General features: G+C 45.6%; 1 pseudogene; it reads left to right on the forward strand.

Moving 5' to 3' along the window:
* Positions 1-9,558: 9,558 nt before the first annotated feature.
* Positions 9,559-10,542, forward strand: LOC133899654 (transcription factor MYC2-like; annotated as a pseudogene).
* The last annotated feature ends 1,258 nt before the right edge of the window (positions 10,543-11,800 follow it).

Here is an 11,800-nt window from a genome sequence, read left to right on the forward strand (position 1 = left end):
AGAGTAGATGGTGCATGAGGCATTTGGGTGCAAACTTCTCACACCAATTTAAGAATAAGAACATCATGAACATGTTCAAGAGGATATACGGTCAGAACCAGCAACGAAAGTTTTATTCTCTTAGGGAGACACTGGATGAGCTGAAGAAAAAGCAAATACAGGAGCACGGAGGGACGCCCGTGAGGGGAACGGATGAAGAACCAATACCTCTTGAGTCCCTGCGAACGGATAATGATGCTGGCATAACGCGAAGGGCCGAGTCATCTAACAAGTCATTTAGCGAGTGGATTGAGAATGAGTCGAAGGAGAAGTAGGCTCTGCTCTACGACATAAATGGGGCTAGGTATGACATTATGACAACAAATGTAGCAGAGGTTTACAACTGGGTGATGAAAAGTGTGAGGGGGTTACCGCTTGTGGGGATTGTAGAGTTCGTACTTCAAGAGATGTACAAATATTTCAAGGATCACTATGCAATAGCGCATAAGGCGCTAAATGATGCCCATCTGTTTTATGGGACGAAGATGACTAAGTACGTGGAAGATAAGATGGAGAAGACAAAAATACACCAGGTGAAGATCATGGGAACTACATAGCACATATACGAAATTCTATGCAAGGACAAAATAATGAGAGGGGGTAAGCGTGAGAGAGTTTATCCACGAGTGAAGCATTCGATGACATATGTGTTTTCACCTACTACAAGTCGATGCTACTACAGAAGCCATGCTCCCATGTGATTGTCGTGTATGTTGTGACAGGGATGAGAACTCAAAGGTACGTCTCCGACTACTTCGAGAAGAAAGCTCTGTTTGATACCTGGAACCATGAGGTCTATGGTTTTAAGATTTATGGTTCTTTCACGAAGGAATCGGGGTCTAATTGTGTTTTCATCCCTGATCCTGATAAGATGAAGCAGAAGAAGGGATGACAAAGGACTACGAGGCTCCATAATGACATGGATGAAGTAGAAGCCAGGTGTCGCGTGAAATAATGTAGCAAATACAATGGAATATGACACACTTACAAGGAATGCACCGTTATTTTCCAAAATGTGAACCCCACGGAAGCAAGTCCTTTCGGGTCAGCTGCGAATGGGAGATGTCCTCATGGTCATCGATCCTCGGCTTCGTCGACTCATTGAGTTCGATTAATGATGTAATTCGTGGTATGATGGATATTCATGTGCACAATATTGTACTTTCCTGTTTTAGTATCAAGATTGTCACTATTTGTGTATAATTTGAACAATTTATTACGTCATGTTATATGTACGACGCTTACTTATTAGGGTAAAATCTTTATTTGCCATTAAAAATATCCCTCTTCCCTCTATTTGCCATTGAAATTCACTGTTCACCAGTGCTATTCCAAGACTTCTTACTATGTGTTTGTTTTGCTTATAAAATTATAAATAACTTGTGAACATACAGGTATGGCTCAGCTGGAACTGCTTGACCATCAGCTCGATGTTAGACACCGTTCATACCGCATCACGGTGCAAGCTGAGGAGACCACGGTACTATGACTCCATGTGTCGGATGAGTTCATGAGAAATACAAGCAATGGATCCTGAGGTTTGTCCAATTTCAATTTAACGTTTCATACAGATTTTTATCGGTATTCATCACTAACTCTATTATGTTTCCTGGTTGTGTGTTGCTGGCCTAGTTCCACTATGTCGACTAGTGGAGGTGGACGCCTTGGTAGGGGTCTCAGAGGCTGCCACGTGGTTCGGCTACGACAGGGTCCTCATCGCAACCCTTGTCGACAAGTGGCGTCTCAAGACGCACACATTTCACTTCTTATGCGGCGAGATGGCACCGGACATGTCGTTCTTGATGGGCTTGCCTTTTACGAGTGCCGCTGTTGGAGAAGAAGAACAGTAGCACAGGAAGGGGCAGCTCTGGAGGAAGAAGCAGTGGCAACAGTTGGTTGAAGATCATGTGGCTCATATCGTCGCCCGAAGACAAGGCAAAGACGTTTGGATTATAGCATCTCCGTTTTGTTAATAAGTAGTCTTGTACAAGGTCTAGCGTCTCGCTTAGGTCGTTTTATGTGTTATTGTGTAAGTTAAACCTATAGCTTTTGTCCATGCCACTCGTGATAGTCTACGCGTAGTGTAAGGATCGCCTCGCCCCCTCGATTCTCACCCGGTTCTGTTGTATTTTTTTGTCTAACTCTTTCTTAATGAAATACGTGCAGGATCTAGAAAACAATTTCTGTAGAGTCTCTACAGTCACTACAAAATGTATATGATAATATAACCTGCGCCAAATGGGGAGGATCCAGCCCAGTCCACGTACGCCGGAAAGGTCGTCCACGACAAGATGGGCAGGTTGGCTAGTCTTAGGCCGGCCCATATAACACAGTCACGCGTTCCTGGCCTGGATGGTACGCACGAAGAGAAGTCAAAATCTGCCATCTTGTCCTGGCATGCTCTTTCTTTTAATCTTCGGCAAGGCCGGAGGATACCGCGACAGCCATAATATTTCCGCTGCAGGAAAGACAGTCACGAAGGTTACTCGGGGCAGACATACCTAACTTCAAGATGGGTTAGAGATAGTTTTGTTAGAGATAGGTCTGTCATGAAGTTTGGCAAAATCTAGTTTGATGTAAAAAAAATTGTAGATCAATGCACTAGTCGTCTAATATACCTCAGATTTATTGTCAGGGATCATTCTCGACAGTTGACGCGCTAGGTAGTGGCACATTTTTCATTTTTTTTTTCAGATTTGGAGACTATTGGTTCGGCTACCAACATCCAGATCCATGATGGCCGCAGAGTCTCGTTCCGAGGACCCCAACTGTCACAAGGTTTTTATCATGGGGTACGACCCAGACGAGCCTGATGTGCTCCAGACGTGGACACCGAGCTAAAGTTCAAAGGACTCCGAGACTGAACGTGAAGTTTGCATGATGACCCATGCAGCGGAGAGGGGGGACAGTGATGGTTGTGTCGTGAGAACCGGAGGTGAGCCCTAAGCCATAGGCCAAGAGGGAAACCAACCCGGTGCCAGATATAAAGATGGTCCTAAATTGTCCCAACAATAGCAATGCCACATGGAGGAACGCGTGCACGAGATTGAAACCTTGGCGACAGCGTCTTCAAGGCCATCACACCGTATGTGGAATGCGAGCGTTGGAGGCTCCTCTCACGATATATCACCGCTCCGTGATCAACAGTCAACGGCTCAACTGCGAGACTATGACTCCTCGTGGGTACGACCTAATTAGGTTCATCAGATAGAGCTTTGGAATCAGAGCATGCATTGGAGAGAGGGAGAACGGGAGAGAGCTATGCAAAGAAATAGGATCTACAATTTCTTCTTTTTTTGAAATAGCAGAAGCACTGCTAAAGAATAGTAAAAAATCTGAATTATGCCCTATTGATCTGTCCTTACTGTGATTTTATTTAGTGCAAAGACCTTAGCATCCCACGACAGCCATAGGATTTCGCAGGAACAAAATGTCGAGGGGTGGTCAATGGGCACTCACCTGCCTTCGTGCAGTCCTTGTTCAACTGCAGTAGCTGCACGTATATGTAGTAGAAGAAGAAGCCATGCGTGTACAGTCACATATGGATTGATGGTCGCGTGTGTGTGCGCGCCAAGAACATCAAGGTTGCAATAGATCCACAAGTTATGCACCACTGACATTTTTCACTGGATTCAAGCTGCCATGCCACGAACTTACTATATTACTAATATGAAGCACGTGCTGGCGAGATTGTTAAGATTCCCTATCCCATTGTGAGGTCGATGATCGGAGATTCTAGCCGTGTGTGTTCGTCGTGATTTTTTGACCGTGGTGATATTTGTAGTTTATCATGTCGCTATTTCCATTCTTCTCTCTTAAGAGCTTCGTGTATAGGTGATCTTTCGTAATGTCACTACTACATAATTAATTATTGATATCGGTTTATTACAGTTGGTTGTATAAGAACCGATAATGCAAATGTATTGTTGTTAGTTTTTAATATCCCATGTTTAAATCATGATAGAACCGGTATTGATATCAACTATTAGTGCTGGTTCGTGTTACAAACTAACACTAATACATCAGTGCTGTTTTTAGCCATAAATCAGCACTGATAGTTAGTATTAGTGTCGGTCTAGCCACAAATCGTCACCGGTGATTAGACCTAAAATTTACATTCATTGGAATTTTCGCTCATCCTGGTGTTCGCTCGGCTCATATATTTTCTAAGTCGTGTGCTCCTCTCTCTACCTTATCTCTTCCCCTCCTTTCTCTATCTTTGTCCCTCATCCGACCACTCTTCTGGCTGTAGTCCAACGAGGCCGCAGCCAACGCACTCCACAGCGAGCTGCTGCAGGCGCTCGACGCCCAGGCGCGACCGAGGTGCTACTCCTGCTGTGCCAACACCTGTGCGCGTGCATGCCATGAGCGGCCGCGGCATGGGCATGCCCGGGGTGCGGGTGTGCCAAGAATGGCATCGTCCGCGTTGGACTGGGATCATATGTCTTTACATAGCAAAGTTATCGTGCTACAGTATTCATGAATTCAGCCCTGCCGCGAGCCGTTGGATTGAGAACGGACGACCGTGTGGTACAGTGATACTACAGTACCTACAATACAATAATTCGCTGCAAATTACTGTATCGCACTCATATTTTACTGGTCAACGGCGTAAAGGCAGAGCATCCTAGTCCGTCCGCGTCAACTTTTTGTGGTGGTTGTGAAAGCAATAGTATATTAGAGTAGGTTTTCTTTTTCTGCTTTCTTTTTTGCCCTCTGTTTTTTTTTCTTGATGGGGATGATAGGTGCGACAGTTTAGTGGTGTGGATATGTGAGGATGCGCCTTAGCTTTTCTCAAGCTGTTGGATCTTTCTTTTGATCAACAAGAAAGAATGAAAAAAAAATAGAAACCCTGCATATCGTTGCTTCAGTTGTCTTCTAATTACAAGTTGAAACTCAATGTTTAGCACTGCAGATTGAGTAGTTGAAAATCATGACGGGGAGGCCGCAGGATCCGTAGAGGAGGGTGACCCAGGAGCGGGCACGGTGGCAATACTGGTAGCTGAGCTGGCTTGTTTTTTTCCTTCTGATCCATCTATCACTTGGAGTCTCTAATTAATATTGATGAAAAATTTTAGTGTCGATTTTGAAATCGACACTAATAATTATTGAATATCAGTACTGAATAATTAGTGACGGTTTAATATTAATCCTGATTATGATTTTAAAACATCACAAATAATCGGTTTTATATTAGTGATGTCCAGCTAGTATCTGAGTTTGAAGCCTCCGAGCTAGACGTCACTCTATTTCCCAATGGAGTGAAGATTGCCCTAGCATTGGCTAGGCTTAGAGTGGTTTTGTGTTAGCTTGTAGTTGTCTACATATTGCTAGAGTTGTATATGTGTCTATAAGCCCTTTTCATTGTTGTTTGTCCGTATAGCTTCGCTATTTGAAGTCTGGGGCTTACCCATATTAAAAAAAAAAAAGACATGACTTAGAGCAGCTCCTACGTTGATTTTTCCAGTATGCTAAGAGTGGAGAGAGAAAGATTCTCGGGGCGCTTCACACTGGAGCATAGGGTGCTGGAAACAACAGCTTATTAGTTGGCCGTTGGAAAGGAGCTGTCACAACTAGCCGTAGTGGTGGAGAAAGTTGGGTTCGGGTAGGCAACATCCAACAAGCACAAATCGGTGGAGTATATACGCTGCAGCAATATGAGCCGGAGTCCATATGGATGATGTGTCCTCCTTGCTAATTCTTGGAAAGGAATGTACGTTGGAGCTGCTCTTACTAACGTTCTCAATTGGTTGGGCAAATTAATCTAGTGGGCCGCTGCCTCAACCAAATACTCCAAATTAACTCTAATTAAGATGTGTGTAAGCTTTTTTAGGTCATCTTCAATAGATATTTAAAAAACCCTTCTAAAAATGATTAACTCTAAAAATATATCCCCTATAATATTACCTAATACTATTACAATATCCTTTATTTTTTATCTTGAACAGCTACTATATTTTCTACTTTTTATTTCTCTTTCTCCTTTCATACTTACATGTCAATCTCTATAAACAGTGATAGTGATATAAGGCCATCTCTAACGAATACTCTAAAAATTCATCTCTTATAATACTATTACAGTATCATCTAACACTATTACAATACTCTTTATTTTTTATATCTCCAACAACTACCTTATTTTCTACCTTCTACTACTCTCCTCTTTCCTCCAGACTCACAGTCAAACTTTATAAACAGTGTTGCGGGTGCTACAGTGTTTCAGCAAATTTAGAGTACAAGATTCTCTCCTCAACACTGTAGCACAGGATACAGCATCGGCAGGAGAGAAAATTCTAGTGCTATAGTGCTTTTAGGTACTGTAGCATTGAAGATGGTCTAAGAATACCTAAATTTAGGGGACATCTCTTATCTCCTTATCCTTATAGCAATTAGATAAAATAGCTGTTGGAGAGTTTTACCGACCATTCCGATTAGCTAAAGGAGCTACAGGCATAGTGACACAGTACTTTTTGAGGTCTGCTATCTAGGCTTTAGATAGCTTAAGAGAACTGTGGTAACGTAGTGCTGGTACCATAGCCATAAGCGGTGTGGTGCGGAAATGCACGGGACCAATGTCGGCCTCACCAGCCCCAATCGAAAAGGAAACATGATAGAAATGGAATCCTGTCCATTCAATGTCCATGGGCCACACGAGGGGAACAGGCGCTGTTCACGGGTCCAGAACGCAGATTTTAATTGCTTGTGATTTATACTATTTTTGGTAAACACACCCTTACATATTGATCCACGTCTAGAATTTGTCTATTTTTGGTTGTGTGCAACGTTCAGTTTCTTCTGCTGAGATGCTCTATGGGCCTAGAATGTTTGCTTGTGATTTATACTATTTTTGTTAAACACATCCTTGCATATTGATCCAGGTCTAGAATTTATCTATTTTTGGTTGTGGGGAACGTTCGGTTTCTTCTGCTGAGATTCTCTATGAATCGAGCTCATCGTTCAGTGCATGAGAAGCGAGCAAAGTCATGAGAGGAATCTAAGCCGCGGAGTGTGGGTGGTGTTACCAGCATCAAAGTGCCTTATTGTGGTTCCAACAGCAACAAGTCGTTGATCATCTTGAATCGAACAGCAACAGAGCGTTCGAGGCTAGCGCCTGGATAAGGCATTTAGGCGCTAGCAGCGCCATTTCTCTTTTGCAATTATAATATGTAAGGGCATGCGTGCACTTGTGTTGGTGACATGGGAACCAGAGGTCCCCGAGTCCCGAGGCCAGGACAGCAGAATGCAAGATGGCGCATTCCCTCGGGGACCATCTCCCCGAGGCCCGAGAAGACCAAGTTACGGGAGGGATGCTCAGGGCCATGAATAGTGGTCCTCGAGTACCCGTAGTTCCCCGAGGACCCGAGAAGACACAGTTCCGGGAGGGGTTCTCGGGACCATGAACAGTGGTCCCCGAGTACCCGTAGTTCCCCGAGGACCCGAGAAGACACAGTTCTGAGAGGGGCGCTCGGGGCCATGAACAGTAGTCCCCGAGTACCCGTAGTTCCCTGAGGACCCGAGAAGAGACAGTTCCGGGAGGGACGCTCGGGGCCATGAACAGTGGTCCCCTAGTACCCGGAGTTCCCCGAGGACCGAGAAGAGACATATCCGGGAGAGGGTGCTTGGGGCTGTGAACAGTAGTCCCCAAGCACCCAGAGTTTCCCGAGGACCTGAGAAGCCTCTTGCCGGTGGACCCCACAAGGGCTCAGCGGTGAGGTGTCAATTGGTGAGAGGTCCGATGCTGCATTTAAGAGGGAGCGTGGCCTGTCACTTCCAACCACTCCCCCCACGCCTGTCGTACTGAGTGCATCAGTTCCTGCCACCGCCTGGCAAGAAGGCGTGGGGACATTTAATGCGACGCGTCCCATCGCACGTTACCCTACAGGGCCCATAAGGGGAACGGCTCGGAGATATCGTTGCTGGGCGCGAGATATATCGCCTACCGCATGCTGTGTCAGACCTGCTCTGACCGAGCGGGCATGCGGAGTTGTTCGGCGGCTGCCCGGTGGGCCCCCCACTGCATGTACTAAAGTTGGCATAATGGGCTACAGGACCGGTCGAGGGCGTATTTTCAACCCCTGTAACGTCAAACAGCAGCCCCATGATAGTTACTTTCCATTTATGGCTCATGGGAACTCGTGCCATCCTTTCTGGGCAAGCCAAGCCTCCCCGAACATGATAAAAGGGGGTGCACTCCGGAGAAAGACAAGCTTTGACGGATCGAAGAAGAACAAGCTCAAGCACGAGTCTGAGAAGCTGATCAGAGGTTCACCAAGCTCAAAGCAAGACCGAAGCTCTAGACTTAGACAAAAAACCCTGTAATACAGAGATCCAGAAAGAGGCATTCTCAGAGCATTAATAGCATACACACATGAGTAAGGTATTGCGCTCCGTGCGGCCCGAACCTACCTAAAATCCCTCGAGCATTTACTCCCAATAGCAGACGATCATCCGTCCCTCCTACATCTCACACATTCACATTAAATTCACGTACGAGGTAGATTCAGAATCATCCTCCCGACCGAATCTCAAAGAGGTCCCTCAGGATCCCCACTTGAGGAATTCATCCTCTGACAACTTAGGATGCTGCTAATTCGCGCGCGCACGAATATCCCAACTTGCATGCCTTTTCAACAGCACTCTTCTTTTTTTTCCTCTGTCCTTTTATTTTTGAAATTTTTTTCAAAAAAAATCCTGTCAAAATTTTTGAGAAAAAGTTTAGAGAAATTGTTTTAAGGAAAAGTATACCCCATAACTTTTAAAAAAAAATTAACAATAATTTTTTAAGAAAAAATTAACAAGGAAAAAATATATAGGAATACTAGTTGGCTCTTATAAACTGTCTCCTTCAGACGCACAATTTAAGTTGTCATGCACCATGCATAAACAAGATTTTCGGTACACTTCCCTCTGACGATTCCATTCGTATCTCTCTACTATTATCTTCGGTTTTTTTTACATATCGGTTTAGGACATCAATATGATCTCCAATAAACACGTTTAATTATTATTTTTATAACTATCTCTTGATAAATTTAATAAAAATTAGATGATGTTAAAGTATTTTTCATAATTAATTTATTACTATTATTTTCATGTGCTAAATCTTAATAGTTTTGTATATATTAATAGTTATAGTATTTAAAATTTAACTATATGTATTCTACGAGGACATCTGTTTCGGAACGAAGGGAGTACTTCTTTGCATGTACTGAAAACTGCCTTATATTTGCTTTAATGAAAATTTAGGTAGGGCCTACCCTCACGACTTGCTAAAAAAATAGTTGACCGTACTGTTTGGACTTGGGAGATGCCCTCAGTTGCTTCTTCTTGATGCCCAAATTAGCATAATTGTGAGGTTATTAACATGAATATGTAAAGCGTACGATCCAATATTATGAAGTTGCAACTTCCAACTACCTCGATCCGAGGATATCTTTCCGATACTCCCACCACAAATGGATCTGCCGTTTTTAGCAAGAACCTATAAACCGAAGTGACACTGCAGCAGCACAGTGCGCGATGGATGAGCGTGTCCGCCCCACCTCCTCCCGCAGCTCTTCCTCCCCGGCCTCTTTCTTCCCCAACGCCGGCCACCACCAGGAGCTCGAGTTCGTGTCCTGCGAGGTCCTGGAGGAATGGCTGGGGGGTGACGACGGGTTGGAGGAGCCATGGAATGGCGCCGCGTGGGCCGACGGAGTCTCGCACTCAGCGGGCAACGACCTGTCCGGCGAACCGCCGGCACCCGCGGCCAAGAGGCGGGGCCGGAAGCCCGGGGCCCGGACCGACGGCCCCGCCATCGGCCATTTAGAGGCCGAGCGGCAGCGGCGGGACAAGCTCAACCGCCTCTTCTGAGAACTACGGGCCGCCGTGCCCACGGTGTCCCGGATGGACAAGACGTCCCTTCTTGCCGACGCCACCTCCTACATCGCTGACCTCCGCGGCCGCGTCGGCCTCCCACCCGTTCGTGGGCCTCGAGGTGCGGATGGTCGGGCGGGAGGCGGTGGCGCTGCGCCTGACATCTGCGGCGCGCAACGCCCCCGCGCGCCTCATGGACGCGCTCCGCTCGCTGGACCTGCCAGTGCAGCACGCGTGCGTCGGTGCGTGTGCCGCTTGGGCGACGTGACCGTGCAGGACGCCGTTGCGGACGTGTCCACCGCCGCACTCCGTGACGAAGGCGGCCTCCGCACCGCGTTGCTTCACACGCTGCAGCTGAGCGGCTAGCCTGCGACCAGCTTGCGCCGCCCCAATCAAGCTTGCTGCTACAGGTGGATCGCTGGTTGCGTCCTCTCTACTAGTGTTCGGTGGCCGGCTTGCACTTTCTCTGCCACCAAATTAAGCTGCTTGCATGCACTCATGCTTGCTTCTTCTCCGTATTGATGCTGTCGTCTGCATTTGCACATACGTACCAACACGCGCCTTGCTCACTTATAGCTTGTGATGCATACGTTAAAACAATTGCTACAATTTATACTGTCTAGAATATGAACTATCTATTTAGTTTCATGTTTGATTGATAATCCTCTTTCCTCTTTTTGAGGACTTACTGTTTGATACTATTTGCATCAGCATGCTGTTCGATCTTGTGCTGTGTTAGTTCAGAAAAAAAAAAGGTTTTAATAGCTCAACATATCCATACGTGTGTTTCTCCCCCTTTGGTTTGGATCCCTCCATTTCCCCATTGACATTCCTTTGTTGCATGGAATCTCGGAGGAAAATAGGAAGAATTCAATCGAAGAAGAAAGAAATATTTGAGGGCCGCTTTGGAACTTAGGATTCTTGAAACGCGGGGTTAGAGTGACCTAGCACTTGCTTGGAACCCTACAGGAATCAGAGGAATACAAGAATTATTCCTGAGGCACGTTTGGATGCATCATATGAATTTTGAATGCAAGTCTTTCTTGAACGGTGAGAAGTGAGAGAAAGAGTGAACTTGCCTTGGACTTTTACTTTAAAAAACTTGCCTCCGACTTCTCAAAAGAACTTGAACATGTTTTCTAAGCTCATGTTCAGAATCCTTCTTAAAATGGAGGAAAGGAAAGTTTCCTATAGGGATTTCGGGTATTAATAACCATAGAAAAAAAATCACTTTTTCAGATCGAGGATGCCACGTACCTTATATTGACGTTTTGGAGTGGACTCACTCGTGCAAAGGCTTATAACTTTTAACCTTTTATCACTTTTAGTGGCGGATCACTACTACAGAACATGTCATAAATAACACCATATCAATGTCGGTTATGCAAAAACCAGTGTTGATTGTTAAACTCTTGTGTATAAACAATATGGCTGAGGCGTTAAGAACCGGTACTGAAAAGGACTATCAGTGTCGGTTTATGGCTGAATCTGGTACGGATACATTAGTGTCGGTTCTAGCCACGAACCGGCACTAATAGTGATTTTTCAGTGCCGGTTCCATCTACAACCGGCACTGATACTGTCCAGACCTAAATTTATAATCCAATCGGATTTTAACTTGATCTCTCTCTCTCTCTCTCTCTCTCTCTCTCTCTCTCTCTCTCTCTCTCTCTCTCTCTCTCTCTCTCTCTCTCTCCCGTCTAGCTCTTTCACTCGCTTATCTCTTCGTTTCACACACGCCACCCAGATCTCTCTCTCTCTCCCTCCCTCCCTCCCTCCCTTATCTCTTTGCTTCACACATGCCACCCATATTCGGCTCCCGTCGTCTCATCCGTCGTTGCCCTCCCATGCCGGTGCCATTCTCCTCTTCTGCCCCGCTCCACACCACCCCCTCCGCCTCTACCTT

Source organism: Phragmites australis, chromosome 18 (genome assembly GCF_958298935.1).
Source record: "Phragmites australis chromosome 18, lpPhrAust1.1, whole genome shotgun sequence".
NCBI lineage: Eukaryota > Viridiplantae > Streptophyta > Magnoliopsida > Poales > Poaceae > Phragmites > Phragmites australis.